The following is a 17,759-nucleotide window of genomic DNA, read 5'->3' on the forward strand; positions in this document are numbered from 1 at the left end:
ACTCGCAATTAATCGCACATTTTTATCTAGTCTAAATGTCCCTTGATTTCTTTTTGTCCCATTATTTTTTCTCATTTTAATGCTCTTATCAACATGGAAAAGTGGATCGGCTTACTTTGTGCAAATGTTTTTTTTTTTATTGAAAACAACATTGGCATATACTGTATTGTTCAATTTCACACTAACATTCTCACTTGGAGCAAATAATCTCTCACACAATGTAACACTGTCCATCAATCAAAGGGTGAAAAAAATACTTTGTCCCACAAACAGCTCCTTCAACAGGCCTTTCTAAGGGATCAAAACAGGGCGATACAAAATAAAATTACAAAGTGCACATGTAAGGTAAACTTGGATTCAGCCTACAGTGCAGTTAAACCATGGCTTAATACTTTTCTCAAGTTTTCTTTGAACATAGCAGTCAGGCTACTGCTCTTTATTCATCAGAGGCTCAACCCAGCCTCTTATTTCAGAAAGAATGAACAGTAACGGTTACCAATAAAAGGTAAGCCTACTACTTCTTTGCTTTGAGCCAGTTACTCAAACAGACAAGCCTGTTGATGGCATCCATTTCGGCATCTTGCGCTCGCCATCCACTCAAAACGTAACTTCTACTACTTCTGTGCGGCGTGCCTGTTGTTTTGTTTCCGGTCTAGCTAGATCCGATGTGGTGTTGTAGTTTTTCTAATGTTACTAGTTGTTGCAACAGCATGTGAAAAAAACTACAAAGTGTGCTAGGCCAAAAAGGACGTTAATCTCACAATAAAAAAATTGAGGGCGTTAAAATGGGTTTGTTAATAGCGCGTTTAACTGACAGAACTATTGGAAACATTTGGGATAATATAAATACAAAACTTAACAAAATATATAACATATATTTAGCATGCTAGTGATGAGTTTAGAGTGAAATGCCCACAAAGCCGCTAGCATGGCTGCTAGCACACATGCTTGTACACAAAGATGCTCATATCTTCGTGGTCTCCACTGAACTGAGGATCATATCTTGTGACTATCAAATATAAAAGTAAAACATATGATTCATGACTGTAGTTAACTGTCGGTTATGCTCAGTCAAATGCTAAGTCTCACGTCTACTGTCTTTGTAAGTCACTCTGTAACACACATACACAACCGTGTGTACACACAAAAAGCCATAACGTTTCTGGTCAGGCCCTCGCGTGGTTGTGTTTTTTCATGGTGCAGATAGCAGGATTCTGCAGCTAGGCTGTTATCTTTGCAATTCATTATTATTAGAGAAAACTGTCTCCTTTCCCTCTCTGCCTCCAATTCTTACATTATTCCTCCCTTTCTCTCTCGCTCTCTCACGCCAACAATCCCCAGGCCCCCTCCTCTCTCTCATAGATCTGTTTTGACCTTCAGTCGCGACAAGGCCATTTTATACAGCGTCCATATTTGTCCAACCTGACAAGATAAGCAGGACAGAAATACATCAACATGAAATGGTTTTTATCTTAATTCATTCTGGGGAAAAACAGAGGAAGAAGGGGAGAGGTACATTCTGATATTCAAAAAGAAAGACAGAAATCAGAAGTATAGATGCACCGGAATGTGATATCTAAGAATATTCTGCGTAACATTTAGCAGGCTGTATTGGCAGAAATGGAATATAAAATTCATAGGCATATTTTGCAAACCACATTTTAAGGTCCTTTGTATTTGAAGTCTTATTTTCCATGTTTCATTTTGGCTGTAAAGGTTATTTGTAAATTTTAAAAAATAGTTTCTGAAATTTTAAATAAATACTGCATGACCAACTCATCAGCTTCCCCTTTATGGTTTCAAAGTCATCTTCGATTCTTAGCTCTCACTAACCTCAAAAATATCATTCTCACTTTCAGTTTGTTTAAGTGAACTATTTCATTTCAAGAAACAAATGCTTTTGTGAACTGCCACTGCCTTAGTCATCAGTGAAGCATGGCAGACCATTTCTCTCAAAAATATCAGCATTTCAGGGATATTCAAAATATTGGATTTTATCCATAGAATCTGTAATTACTAAATGTGGGGGAAAAAAGAAACAGAATTCACACATCATCTGTGCATGATGGCTGACTCGATGGAATTTCCCTTGTGGTCATAAATACAACCTTCTGAATCTGCATTCTTTCAAAAGAAATGACTTAATTTTGTATATTTTTGAAAGCAGTGTCAGAGGTTGTGCAGAAAGCCTTGCGGAAAATGTTCAAATCCTGGCTTTTTAGTGTGATTTATATTTCCCAGAAGACTTGGCTGACATTCATCCTGCCCTTTTCCTCTTCAAAACCATTGAAAGCCACACCACCTTATCGCCACCTTGCCATTTGGGACGCAAACCTTTAACCTTTTCACGTTAAATGCTCCGTCATCTGCCTCAGTGCCCCTACTGCCAACGTCCAATCCCATCCAAGAAGCACTTTGAAAACTTTTAAAATTTTAAGAAGTGGTGTTGAGTGATGCATTGAGACAAGACTGAAGACAGGAAAAGCGACAGCCTTTGACTTTTAGAGAGTTAAATCGAGACAGAATGCATAAAGGCCCCCTGACTTTTGTAGTGTCTGTGTCTGGGTCAGGGAGGGTGGTGCAGCGTGTTTGAATCATCCCATGAGTCCTGCAGGGGGGTGAAAAGAGAAAGCCTTGGGCTGTTTTAAAAAGTTATAAAAGTCCCTATTGAGCTACTGAGGTAGGACAGGAGAGAGTCAAGGTACATTAGAGGTTTGTCTTTGTGGAAAGAATGTGTGTGCAAAGAGCAAGAGACAGAAGTCTAGTTGTGTTGGTCTATGTGTGTGCCGGTGTTAACAAGGAGGTTATGATCACTAATGAAAACATTTCAGCAACTCTGGGTGCTTAAATTTAAAATAATAAAATAAAATAAACTGTGTCTGTGTGTATATATGCATAAAGATGTAGCCTCAGATGTTTCTATTTTCAGAGTATGTTCTCCAACAGTCACTTCATTTCACACTTACTCTACAGTTTGTCTGTTTGCACAGGCATCTTTTTCATGAAGTTTAATGTCTGTCTACCTTTACACAACACAACGCTTGACAAATCCTTGAGTTACTCCAAAACGACTTTCAGAGGCTCTTGCTGTCCTCCTCGCTGTGAAATGTAGCTGAGGAAATGGCTAATGGCAGAGTGCGTAAGGAGAAAAAATGTCAAGCAATTTCATGCCTTTGTGCCTCCAATGGGGCGCCAAGCTGATAATTTAATCAGTAGTGAAAGACTAGATTCACTCCTCTGCAACTTCAGCCTTTCCATCCATTGTTCATTGACTTGTTTTTGCTAGAAAGGAGACAGAGTTGGAGACAGAAATTTATATAGAAAATGTGAGTGAGGAAAAGAAAGAAGGGTGTGGGTAGAGCACAGATGGGTGAGGGGAAAAACTTTTAAGTTAACAATATCATGTCTCGTGCAATGATTATTATATTCCATTTCTGCCAATAGGTCCTTCGAAATGTTACACACTGGACCTTTAAAATGTATGGACTGTACAACAATAAAAGGAAAATTAAATCACCTCCATATAACTCTGTCTGTGCATTTACGTCCATTCATCACTCTGACAAAACTTTCAGAGCTGAAGCAAAAATTAAGCACAGCGTTAGTTCAGGCAGGCCACGAAGTCAAGCTCAGCTCTCAATTCCAGCTACATCAGCTGATCACAGCTAATCGTAAACGCACATCAACTGATGGCTCAGCTGATTCCTCCTAAGCTTCCTATTGGAAACGATATACAGCCAGCTGACGGCTCAGCTGATTCCCTCAAGCATCCAATTGGCAAATATAATTCAGGACGCCTTATTTAAGCTGCTTTAGCTTGCCTATCTTTGCTGCTTCCTCTACAAGTCGTTTTGCAACCCAGCTTCACCCCTGCTCCTCCTTTTTATGTTGTATCTAATTAATCAATGTCATTTTCTGATTTCCATTGATGCTTACTCTGTTCTGTTCTCTGGGGGGGGTCTCTGCTGCCGCTCTCCTCGTCTTAAACCTTTCCATGTATGCACATGGTGCATACATGGAAAGGTTTTCCACGTAGGCATGTGGAAGGGCAAGGAGGTCCCAGAACAGAGCCATACCACCAAATGTAACATTCTGCTTTGGAATAAAAGTTATTTTGACAAAAGTGGTCCTGACTGAACTTACTTTTCTTGTGTACCTGTTGCAGTCCTATATCTAGATCTCCATAAGAAGAAGGCCATAAACTAATTTGCCCCATAAGGGAAAGAGTTACTATTGAACTATTTTAACAACAGCACATAGTTTCTTGCTGCTTTCAAACAGAAGAAAAGATTAGCATTGTCTCAGTATTCCATACAGTGGAGCCTGACAGAAAACACGTCATCAACATTAAAACTCCCTCACAATGCAATAAAAGGACTACAGTGCATTGAGTTGAGAATGAAGTATGCGTTGACTTTACCCATCTGCGGTTCACGCCTTCGTAATGCAGCATAGCTTTTGTAATGATATGATAAGGAGTATGCAGTCTTCACAAGTCTGAAAACCCACCTTTTTCAGGTGTAAGAAGTCAGATAAGAAGATAAATAATATGCATCTAACTCAAAAGTACACGTTTGAACAAGTTCAATTGCTTGCGTAGCGATCAATCTTGTTGGCAGACTTGAGGCTCGGTGTGACGCTGGAAAGCGACATCATCTTAAGAAGCATCTACATGCATTCTTTGTTATTTAATATGCCTCGCAAATTGTGCTATCTTCTATTTTTCTTTCTTTTAAGATTGGATGAAACTTTAATGATCCCTGTGGGGAAGTTCGGTAGCCTATTTGCTGCAGCACAGAAGAAGGATATACTCTAGATAAGAAAAGAACAAATACAGTACTGAAGATAATTTGATAAGTAGTTTCCACAGCAGAACAAACCGGGATTAACAACAGATAAAAAAAAGAAGAAGACAGTGTGTCCTCACTAAAAGATTTACAGGTTAGAAGCGTATCTGCAAGTGTGCAACTTTAGCCGTTCACATTATTTGTTACACAGATGGAAGAACATATGCTGGGAAATGAAACTGTGAATGTCACTCTGCTCCCATAAAACCTATAAAGTGCCCCTGGGAAAGGCACCTAACCTCACTGTTCTACTTTAATGTACAGAAACCCCTGCCTGATCTACATTTTGTGCTGATAATATGAAAAAAACGTGTAAATGAAATCAAATAAAACATAGGTACCATAACTCATCAATAGGAAGCATAAACCAAAGATAAATAGAGTGAGTGTAGTGTATGTTGTATTTAGCACAGTTTTGGGTATTTTATGAGGATTTATTTCTTTGTTTTATTTATTTATTTAGTTAATTAGTTATTTTTTATTATCCATGGCCTGTTAGCCCTGACCTCCTCTTAGTGCCAATTACTACTCAGTCCAAATAAAATTAAAAAATAAAAACTTTACAAATTGCTCACATTTGCTCTCTTATTGCTGACTTTTATGTCAAAAAGAGCTGCCACTTTAAAGTTGCAATATAAAGAAGAATAAGAAAGAATAAGATTTTTTGTTTAAAATATTCAAAGATTCAAAAAACTTAATGTGAAGAAATAACAGTTTTGATGTTATTTCAGAGATGTCTATGTATTGTATTGCAGAGATGTGCTAACCAGCTAGCCCCAACCCCTTCTGTCTTGGAATACCACTTTATACCCCAAGAGGCCATTGTAGTATCTATTTTGTCCTCAGTCCAACAACACTGAGGTAGTTTTCACATTCCTCTCACGAGTCCTGGGCAGAAAACCTTTTCCTCCCAGTGGTCCAAAGCTCCTGTGCTAACAGTGTAAACACCAACGATACATCCCAAGTCTCTTATTTGACATTTCCTCGCTCATCAATTCTCCCTTGAACCCAGTGGCGGAACTAGACTTTTATACGGGGGGTGGCTAGAGGGTGGTCAAGGTTTTATGAGGGGGGCAATATACTAGGCCCAATAAAGGAAAATCCTGGGATACCGCCAGTCGGATTCAAACCCGGGTCACTGCAGCAACTCTGTACATGGGTCGCCAGCTCTACCGACTGAGCTAACCTGGCACTGACACTGACATTTCCTAATAACTGTTGAGTTAAACTCAGAAAAAAGAGCTCTATGACAGACAGAAAGTGGCTGGAGGAAATGGACCTAAGTTTCACTTTCAGTTTCTGGTGCAGCAATTAAACCGGTGCACCGTCATCCATTAGGAAATCAAAAACACCCATGGGAAAAGTCGGTGTCTTGGCAAAACAAAGAGAAGGCTGCACATCACGGACACTAGACGCAAGACTCAGCTCAATGATCAAATAAAGACGCCATTGGTATGAGAATTAATGAATGACTTGCCTGGCTAGTTTCATGTTGGGAGCTGCCCGGGCTGCTGATATCTGGGCTGAGGTCTGTCTGTGCCTGATCTGTGCCTGATTTGTTTTTTTTTGCAAAAAAGTTGGAAATATCTCCCTTCGTCTTCATTGTTATCTGTTTATTCTTTATACCTTCTCTGTTTGCGTTTAAAAATCTTGTTGTTTTCGATGTGACGTGCAGTGACCTGTTAATCAACTGGGGTGGCACCCAGGGTGTCCAATCAGGTTCCAGGGGTGGCCAGTGCTACCCTGGCCACCCCTCTAGCTCCGCCCCTGCTTGAACCAGAAGTTATTCTGGTCCGCCATCTTCAGGCTGTCCCAAAGCACTTATTTCTGCACCGAGTAGCAACAATTGAGGGTTGAGGAGCGATCTCTGAGGAGCTATGAGCAAGGATACAGGGGAGCAGCCTTCATGGAAGTGTTTTGCTGACCGACGTGCCCCTTCTTTAAACAAGAGAACTAATACAAAAATACAATCCGGCAGGCTTATTGCAGAGCTATTTGCATTGCCTGCTTCTCCTCCTTTTCCTTGCTTTTTGGCATCAGTGAAAAAAATATGCATCCACCATTTGTGGTGGTTTGTTAAAAGTTAAATTTGTTTTAATTATTATTGATGCATTTATTTACTTACCAGGAACAATGCACATTAATCAACACTGCAGTTTACATTTCAATGTAATTGTGCCAAAGTTAGCTAATAAGCAAATTTTCATCCATAGTCCCTGGGCAGGTTTTAATATACAAGTGCCCAATGTCATCAATACAATGCTTCAACAAGTACTACAAAACAATGCAATATAATAAACCATCCCTTAGTTATGCTGCTATAGGCCTAGACTATCGGGGATTTCCCATGGTGCACTGAGCTCCTCCCTTCCTCTCTCTTTCTGCACTCATTCATGTTCCATTAATGCATGTTACTAACTTCACTTCTTCCCCGGAGTTCTTGTGCTTTCTCGTCTTGCAGGTTCTTATCGATCCTGGTGGAGCCTCCTGCCATGGTCCTGCTAGATTGCCATTGCCAATACTGTTGTTGCTGTGCACCTGTCTGTCTGTCTCTCGCTCTCTCTCTCTCTGCCTCTCTCTCTCTCTCTCTCTCTCTCTCTCTCTCTCTCACCCCAACTGGTCGAGACAGACGACCACCCACCTAGAGCCGGAGGATCTGTCCTAGGTTTCTGCCTTTTAACAGGCAGTTTTTCCTTGCCCTTGTCGCTAAGTGCTTGCTCATGGTGGTACTGTTGGGTCTCTGTAATTAATGTTTTAAAGAGTTCGGTCTAGACCTGCTCTATTTGAAAAGTGTCCTGAGATAACTTCTGTTATGAATTGGCGCTATACAAATAAAATTGAATTGAATTGAATTGAATTGAATAATAGATAAATTACAGAACTAACAGAAGTAATACATAAAACAATTACATTACATTAAGGCAGTGCCAGAGATTATGTTTTAAGATTACTCATGATTGTAAGCTTGGTTTGCTTTAAGCCATGTCTTAAGTTTATATGTAAAGGTTAGGTAATTAGTCTTAATTCAATAGGTAGACTGTTCCAATAGTGGGTGGCTTTGCCCAAACTTACTACTTCTGTATTGTACAACACAGTCCCCTCTGGTAGCTGCCCTTATTGCCCTGATGCTATTATTCTGCTTTATAAACTGGCTCAGCCCATGGTAAACCTTAAAGATGAGACAAATCTATATAAATTGTACTTGGAGTGGTCATAACTATTTGTGAGCAATGTAGTGTAGGTTTTACATTTTGGACCATGTATCAGTGTAGGCAGAGCATGCAAATGAATAAATCTGTTTGTTAGGGCAAGTGAGGACAGGCCTTAAGTCTAATTGGTGAAGAAAAAGTGTGTTTCAAGAAAGTGCAACTTCAAGAGGTGCAGGGAGACGTGACTGGCTATAAGTTTTAATTCTGAGCTTTAACTATAGTAAACATCTGTGGAAAGATGAACCATTCTTTTAGGTTTTATTCAAACAGGATCAAAGAAATACATTTGTGTACATACATATATATATATATATATAAATGAACAAATGAATAATGAATGAATCCACATTCCTGAAACAGTTAGGCTAAAGACCACTTGAGAGAAGGAAGTGAAGGACAGATAATATAGGGTAGTTGATACCCTCCACCTAGTGGACAGAAAATTAAGAAAGGAAAGAGAAAATGCATAAAGTGACAGAACAAGAGATTGAGAAAGAGAGCATTGGGGAAAAAAAGGAGAAAAAGAGTGTGTAGCAGAGACAGACAACCATCAGATCAACTCTGAGTTTTTCTCTCTTTCTCTGCCTCATTGACTGCCCTCCCATAGTCATCCTATCAGTGTTTCTCTCATTCCTCCTCCTTGTCCCTCGCCTCCTGGCTGGATTCTAGCTGTGCTCACTCTTTCTTTTTCAGCTAAAAATCATACAAACAGAGAGGTCCTGGTGGTAAAACTGCATTGCCTCCTCACTTCTTTATTTCCCTTTCTTCCTATTTTAATCTTTGTTTTCTTTCCTCTCTCTCGCCCCCCTGTAACCTCATCACTGTAAAAATATGAACTTTGACCTGATTAGTTAAATACTGATTGTAGAGTTTTCTTAAATAAAGTCATATAATCTTCGAATAGAGTGTAATATTTTCATCTGTCAACACTCAAATGAGCCTTTTCACAAAAAGTCATAATAATTGAAATAGGAAATACTTAAAACGTAATAACTACTTGTGTGGCTACTCTATTATGTTAATAAAAGATACTGTTGTGATACCAACAGATCTTAAAAAATTAAAATGTGTTATGATTGACAACCGGTGAGGTCCGCAATGTCAGAAATAAAGCAAGTTAGAGTGACATCTCATTTCCAGTGAGATTATAGTGTGGGAAAACATACATTTAATTAAGATTAATTGCAATTACAATTACTTTTATATTTAATTCACTGGTTGCAATTTTGATTTCATCCATGTGTAAAAACTATCCAAATTTGGTTCAAAATTGTTCTAGCTGGTCAAATATAAGAGTTTCCATATTCTATCCTATAAGTATTTTGTTTGCTATATTAAATATTTCATTCAAAGCAAATTTAGAAATACTAGAGAAATGAAATAGAAGTAAAATAATGAGAAATGCTCACTGGTAGGCAACAAAGCACCTGATCCAAACTCTTCAGGGGCCCTTGGTAGTCAGTGACCCCATTACCCAAACTACAGTATTACCCCAGAGTCAGCAGGTGCAAAACTATACAGTACTTCTAGGGAATAGTACCATGCTTTTACCATAAACAGAGGGGCCAGTAACACAATTTTTACCAGTTTATTACCAATAACAAGTTGTGTAACATATTTACAGCAACCGGTCAGATGTAAATTTTCTATTTCCGGAACATACTTTTCCAAGTAACAGTACCATTACTGGTCAGTGTCTTTTACACATATCTTTCTTTTTACTTTCCTGCCTGGAATTTACCATGAGATTTAGTCGGCAACACAATACAGCTGCTTGTTGCTGGGTTTGGATTAGGAGCATGTATGTGTGCATGCGTACAAGGTGTTTGAGTATCTGTATCTGTGTGTCTGTGTGCCTCTAGCCATTTGTAATAGTCTTTATCCACAGTGGAACATTTGGCTCTGTCGCAAAATCTGATATTAACAGCCGTCTATCTTTGCAACCCACACACAGAAATACACACTAGCACAGCTCACACACACACACACACACACACACACACACACACACACACACACACACACACACACACACACAGACTTACACACACTTACATTGACACAAGGAACAGATGCGTGGCAATATGGTGAGACTGTTGAATATTTACTGGGTGTTGTTGTTTTCACATATTCCCCCTCAAGATGTGTACAACAGCATCCAATGATGAACAGCAGTTGATAAACAATAACTAACGAAGATAAACAACAATCAACAAAGACAAACAATGACTAAACAATGATGTATACAGTTTACTGAGGCGGTGTTCCAAAGCTCTGTGAACTAATTCAAAAAACAAAAATCACTCTAATAGGAACAATGACTTGTGGGAGCAGTTTGTTACATAGCAAAGGAGAAAAGAGACATCCACAGTAACATGGCAAGGGCTGAACATTATGTTTACAGCAAGCATTGTGCAATAACACACTTAATTCCACTGTTCCACTGTTAAACATTAGACTTTTGGGTGACACTAAGCATCAAAGCAACTTACACCAACTGAGAGGAACAGACACAAGGATTCCCTCTGCACTTAGCAAGTATAGAAAAAGTCAACAATGCCTTCAAAGTACGAGACAGGACTATATTTTAGTTAAAACCACAATCTTCATCTAACCTTAACCAAAGTGCTTGAATATAGCTCAGAAGGGACCCAAGATGCAAATCCAATCTCTGGCATCAAAGTCCTGCACTTTCTAAGCCCACCAGCCATCCTGACCACCTACCTACAACTTGCTTTCAGTATAAAAATATATAATTTACTATACAAAAAACATTGCCACTGAAAAGAATCCAGGAAACAACTTTTTTGTTCCCCTCAAAACATAATTTGGCAAAACAAATGAGTTAATCACAGTAGTTTGGTATATCCATAGAACAAGTACATAACGAAAAAGCTCTTGCTTAATGTTGAAAGTTTGAGATTTGCCAAAACTGTAAGAAGCTTCTGCACCTCTTTGTGTTACCACTTCAATAATGTGTGGGTTCATCTTTTCTTTCCTTTTGTTCATAAACCAAAAACTGAATGCTAACTACTTCCTTTGTAGTGGGATCTTTAATCCAGTTGCTAAAAGTTACTTATTCATAATACGATATCATTTAAGTCCTCACTGGTTTCCGATGTGCTTTTTCCTTGGGCTTTGTTTGAGATACAATCAGTTTTGTCCTTGTAATGTTTTGAACCAAACTCCCAAAAAAAGAACTCCTGACAGTCACGATCATTAAAGAAAAGCTGAGATTCAGGCTATGCAGATATTAAATTGTCAAGGTTATCTTAACTCATTTAGATTGTTATTTATGAACTTATACCCCAAATATATAAACACAGTTGTATTTTAACAAGAAAATATAAATATCAGATTGGAACACTAGGTAGCAACCGACTACCATCAGGACAGGGGACATCCCCACCAGCCACCTCATTATCAAATCAGCTTGTCTACTTAAAATTTAGGACACAGATTTCCTGATGTCCACATCTGGGAAAAAGTACTGTTTCAATATGTAGAACATGACACTCGAACAAATACACAAAAACACACACAGAAATTCAGATACATTATGGATCGTTCCCATAACCATGCTCGCTTGTTTTTTCGGCTTGCCTTCCCTCGCTTTCTTTGTTCTCAGTGATTTCCCTGTGTGTCTAATCAATAAGAGACAGAACAGAGCAGGGTAGAGCTGATTGTCCTTGTACCAAGGAAAAGAGGGGTGTTACTGTAGATGCATCCAAAATCTAATCGCAGCACAGCAAACTGTAGGAAAGTGAATGTGCTTTGGTTTACCAATGTGTGATAGAAAAGTTGTAAATATATTGGATACATAGTGAATAGTGAACATTAAAACAAGGTTTATTATGTGCAATCAGCATTACAATTGTGGAGAACAACAGTACTCTCAGAATTTCTCTAAATATGGCCATGCTTGTGGTGATCGCCATTGAAAGCATGAAAGGAATGAGGAGGACAGACATAAAAACCTGCCTTTTCCTGCCAAACCTGCCGTCGATTCCTGTATCAAGTTGATCCAAAGCATAAAGAAACAGGCATTGTTCAAAAACCATCATGCAATTGAACTGCAATTCCTTAATGGGAACTCTAGTGTGATGAGAAGTTTTTTTCCCAAAGGCACAGTTCAAAGAGATTGTGGCTCATTCTAAATTTTAATGATTTCCAATTACTTTGACACAAACCCAGACTTTTTAATCAAAAAACAGCTAGGGGCGGGTTTACGCTCCGAGTTTTTTTGGAGCTAATTAGGTGGTGTACTTTGCCATCCCACACCATGCTCCTCCATCTGGCTGCTCACAGGAAAACCTGGTTAAATCAACTCTGCTCTGAGACTCCTTCAAGATTTGCGTGGGAAGTGGACCTAATTCAGATCACATTGTTGTTTCTACAAGGCATTTGAGGATTGTAACCTCAATTAAAAAGTAAATGTGAAATGTACTTCTCTGATGTGAAGGTTCAAGACACCGTGGATTATTTGTTAAACCCTATGACTTTGGGCCATTTAAGTATTCAAGTCTGCCATGTGCTTATTTTTTACTCTCTTTGTCTGTATCCAGTGGTTTTTAGTTTATTCAAGCAGAATACTATATATATATATATATATATATATATATATATATATTATTATAACATATATAACATTAAGTAAATAAATAAAGATATTTTCTGACCTCAACATCACCTTTAGTTGTTTGGAAATTGTTAGTCAAAGTTGAGTGAACTGTTCACTGGATGTGTGGGTGAGGAAGGAGAGGAAAATGGAGGCCACAGGGTGACTCATTTCTCCAATCCCTACTTCAAGGACTTGTAAAATTTTACAGTCTGTAATTGGGTTAAATTGGAAGTACCCCAAGGACCCAGGGCTATTAAGTCCTATTAGTCCTCTTGTCATTTAGGAACCTACTACAGAAAACCATGTAAGACAACTTTTGGTCCCAACTAAGAATCAGAAAACTACAGCTGTACAATCATGAGGAGTTCAAGGGTTAGGGAAGTTAAGACCCTGGGAACATAGATATTCATTAAGGTTAGGAAGAAGAAGACAGTGTACAGTAAGCTCGAAGCCACGGATAAAACAAAGGTAGAATAAAACCACAGTTCTCCAAATGTTTTAATTTACACATGGAGGTGAGTTTTCTTGATGGGATGGAGATACGAATGGTAGAAATGAGGGCAGAGCAGGAAAAGCATTGTTAGCTATCATTCTTGGTATTTAGTCAGCTGCTCTTTTACACCAGGGACACCAGGTGAATGCAATTAACATCATTTGCCTGCCCACTAAGAAAACCCAGCAGTACTCCTGGGGACCAGGATTAAAAACCACTGGATTAGACAATAAGAAGGACAGAACAAGGGGACAAAGACAGACCAATTGCCTCTGCCAAAGCTGCTTTCAGAGTTGACCTCACCATGGGACCTGGTTTAATTTGGATGGTAACATACTGTAGAGGGAAAAACAGAGAAAAATAACAAATTCACCTTTGATTCTGTAAGGTTTGATCTCCCAATGCGAAGAGTCTCAAGCACAAATGGAAAGAAAGCTACATGAACATAAAATAAAAAAACACAAAAGTGAAATAAAAACACATTCTCATTAGGAGTAACACCCCAAGGGAATAGTTGTTAATAAATTACCCTCATTGCTCTGTGTTGGATGTTTCCCACTTGGGAAAGGATAGATGGATCTCCAGCCAGTTATGGGGTTTGATAGTGTTTCTCAAACCGGGATTTAGGGACCCTCAGTTGAGGCACTGAGGGTCCCTAAACCCCGAAGAAATTAGAAACTTTTAAATTTCACTAATAATTGAAAGTAAAACAGGTTTGCTATTACCCTGCAGAATACCGTGTTGACAGGTTAAACACATCATTATTAAATAAAGACAAAGGCAAAAATATCTTCTTCTTCTATCAATCTTTTTATGACTTTCTGTAACTAAGACCTTCTGAGAAGGGTTTTTGTGATGTACGTAGAAATTTATGGAAATCCATGAAACATTTGAGAATATAGGTAAATATAACATTTGTGTAGACTTGATATAAAAAAAAATAGGTGTATGGCAACATTTCTGTAGACACACACTATGTTTGATCTTGCCTGGATATATACATAAAAACAATTCTCTCCTTGAGCAGCAGTCAGACCAAAACTTGCATGGTGAAATTGACCTAATAGGTGGGAAAAAGCACTAGGGGACAGGATGGATAGGGTTGTAAACGTAAACTGCAGAAGCTAACGTGGCTAGTGGGTTAACAACAGCAGTCCATGAAGTTGAAGATTTCTACAGTGCTTCATCAAACAACTTGACCTCTGTCACTCACTGCCACCAAGCAGCATCCTCTCTTCTCTAATACTTGTATTATTTTGCAGTGACCTTACAGTGTAAAAACGAGAATATAGACAATCAATATTTCCTGCATGAGAAGTCAATCCCACCCCCTCTGTGAAATCTAATGCACATTTTGGAGCCTTATGATTTTCAGTGTCATAGTTTAATCAGACTGAACTCTGGAGCAAAGCGAAGGAGGCCGGTTAATTTGGGAAGCAAATGTGTCTCGCCCTGTTCCACATAAAAAGTAATGGGAAGCAAATTTCTTCTACTAGTAACCTAACCTAACATTTTCAGCTTTAGAACAGCCAGTCTGGTGTATCACAACAATAAAGTACTTCTTTTTAAAACTATTCAGACAAAGGAATATGGAGCCACAGTATATATAAAACTAAAGAAAAAGACTGATTCTCCAAATGAAATGTTCCTTTGCCTGAGATATTTGCTTTCTTTGTCACATTTCTAATACCCATAGACATATTCTAGCGACGTATGCTCTGCACTTAAATACACAAAATAATTGCCAGCTTTAATGTTGAAAATGGTGTGCGCGTTCTTGTATAAAGACGGATTTTATATCTAGCTCCATGTCTGAGGAACTCGCTGTTGTCACAAGCCAACTTTTCATCCTACAGTATTTTATCCTTTCTAAATAAAATCCGTTCCCATGCCCCTGAGTCTGATAGGGCTCTGAGTTCCTCTGCAGTTCTCCTTAACTTTTCTCGGATGGAAGGATAGATAGATACATGGAAATAGAGAGAGGGATAGGGGGAAGGGGCACAGAGCACAAATCCTTCTCCGATGCCCTTGCCTGTGTTAGGGCTAACTCTCCCCAGGGAGCCTTCTCATGACCCCAGGACTTGGATAGAGCAGAAGAAAGCACAGAGGGAGGGATAAGAGGATGAAAGAGTGGATAGAAAGAGAGAGATATTGACTGTGCAGCAGCTTGTTTCTCTCTGCTGCGGAGCCAAGCATCAGATGAAGTTTAGAGACCTGAGGTAACCCGCGGTCTGCTAGCATCAGCACGGTGTTGCTATGTGAGACTCCTCAACTTTTTATGGCCAGTTAATTATCGATTGATTTTTGTGTCTCTGTCAAAGTAGTGTTTTTTATTGCATTAGTTTTTTGCATCGGTGCTGCCCAATGACCCAGGTATCTGCTATGTTTCTCCTTTTGACTATATATTTATTCTGCACCATTCAATTTCATCATTAAAACTTCTACTCTGTGCTAATCTATTTTTCATTATTATTTTTTGTACAGCCCATTCAGCACCTATATTTTGCCTCTCACTTAACTTCTTTGGAAGACTTTACTTACCCCCAAGGTGTCTAATTGTACTCTTATTCAATGTCTCCTGTGGAGCCCCTTTGAGCCAATAACTGTGCTAAAGGGCAGCACAGATGAACATGACTCTGTTCCCTATTTGACCTTTCTCTGTTTCTGAGCTTTTGGTGACTTAAGCATTCAGTAAGCTGAGATGACCTTCAGTAATGCCTGTTCTGAAATGTGAAGGTTGCTGCTTCATCAAGTAAGATGATTCAGTTTGAAAATATATATATATATATTCACCAAATGTAGTAAATGGAATGTGAATATGTGTGTATATAATGTCATAAATATTCCTCCTGAAAAAAACACACAGGACCTAACCTCATCAGCAGAAATTTCATTTCATTACTGCCCATACTGCTTGATAAGCAAGTGATCACTGGGAAAGGCAGTGCAAAAATACCAGCGCTTAACACCAAAGATGGGCACAGAATAGAAAACATTGGGAATTAGGACCTAGATAGAACAAAAATAGGATTTATAGAAGTATGCAGATTACAGCTCCATCAAGGCTATCTGGTTGTCTGACTGTCAGTCTAGCTTTCCAGCCACTCGTCTGTCAGTTTAGCTTTCCTTGGTTTTTTTATAGGATGATTGAAGTTCTTCCCTCTTTACCTCAATGTCTACACTGTCTACACCTTTGGCAGCTTTCTGTCAGTGTTTGAGTGATTTCAGGACTTACCTCATTCATTTTTCCACAAACATTATATTTTATAAATACTAACACATTCTCCTTTCCTATCACGCCTCAGTGTGACGCTCTTTTCTCTCCTCTCTACCTCTCTAAAAACATGGCAGTCTTAAATTGTTTAAATATGTCTAACAATCTATCAATCAATCAATGTTACGAGTGAGTTTCACCAGAAAGAAGCAGAGGTGGTAAAAAAGTGTTAGGAAGAGACAGAGAAGAGGAGAGAGAGAGAGAGAGAGAGAGAGAGAGAGAGAGAGAGAGAGAGAGAGAAAGTTTTCAAAAACACTTTGAGAAAAAAAAAACAAGAAACAACAGAATTCAATGTTTAATCTCTGAGTTAAGAATACTATAAATAATGAAGAGCCTCAAATCACAGAAGATACACACACACACACACACACACACAATCATCGACACACAGGTTACACAGTTACTCAAAGATAACAGGCAAAATGTTTGAAGGTCGCCTTGATTTGTCTTTTATTTGGTCAAAATGCACCAGTTGTGAAAATATGGTTTTGTTCTTGAATGATGTTAGGACTGAGTGATGGTTTGAGTAAGGCGTTCACACAAACAACAGCACTTCATGAAAAAACATGGAACCCTCATTCATTTCAAACAGACAACTCTTCAATCCTGCCTGAGTATAAAACTGTTGGGTATTTGTATCAGAGAAGCCTTTAACACTAAACCTACTCTTTTTTAATTGTCCTTTACAGTATCCTGAGGCCAAATGCATTGTTTTGCTGAAATGCAATTAAGTCAGTAAGATACAGATATCAATGATATATCAGGATACATACACACTGTCAAAATAGTGAGGTTTATAGGGTGGATGATACTATGGATAAAAATATTGTATCACAATATATGCAATTTATATTATATAAACTTTTTACCTACTTCTGCATTCAAACTGTTGTGGTTTTTGCAGTTAAAGTATGCCTCAGCTACATGTTGTGCTGATAATGAAAAGCAGTTTTGTTATCACAGTGACTTGGTGGAGTCTTTGCTTCTATCAGTAAACTGTACAAGCTACAACTCAAAAAAAAAAAAATTAAGAAACTCACAGTTTATGTGCTCCACAAACATCAACCACCAACTTTTCTACAGCTACTTCCTGCATTTTCAGAGTGTTTGTTGTTGTTGGCTACCTATGTATTGTCAATCCCAGCTTCTTTTTTTTATGTTATTTAGTCAGTCACTGTCACGAATGCTTCTGTAAGATGTTGAACTGTGCTGCTTAAAAAGATCCCAGGCACAGCACTTTTTCCAAAGCGACTGCTTTCTGTCTGCCTCCCGGCCGCTTTCCGTACACTTTAAAAGTGGAAAAGAGGTTTGAAAA

At 38.6% G+C, this 17,759-nt stretch overlaps 1 protein-coding gene and 1 long non-coding RNA gene across 2 annotated transcripts in view; one reads left to right on the forward strand and one right to left on the reverse strand.

The window, feature by feature from the left end:
- Positions 1 to 17,759, reverse strand: part of LOC127355122 (zeta-sarcoglycan) — a 337,940-nt gene that overhangs the window by 23,642 nt on the left and 296,539 nt on the right. The gene's annotated exons all lie outside the window — the stretch shown is intronic.
- The window catches only part of LOC127355131 (uncharacterized), a 468,532-nt gene continuing 457,964 nt past the window's right edge, over positions 7,192 to 17,759 (forward strand). The window contains exon 1 of the long non-coding RNA XR_007881676.1: positions 7,192 to 7,512. This is a non-coding gene — a long non-coding RNA (uncharacterized LOC127355131). The remainder of the gene's footprint in view (positions 7,513 to 17,759) is intronic.

This window comes from Dicentrarchus labrax, unplaced genomic scaffold (assembly GCF_905237075.1).
Source record: "Dicentrarchus labrax unplaced genomic scaffold, dlabrax2021, whole genome shotgun sequence".
Lineage (NCBI taxonomy): Eukaryota > Metazoa > Chordata > Actinopteri > Moronidae > Dicentrarchus > Dicentrarchus labrax.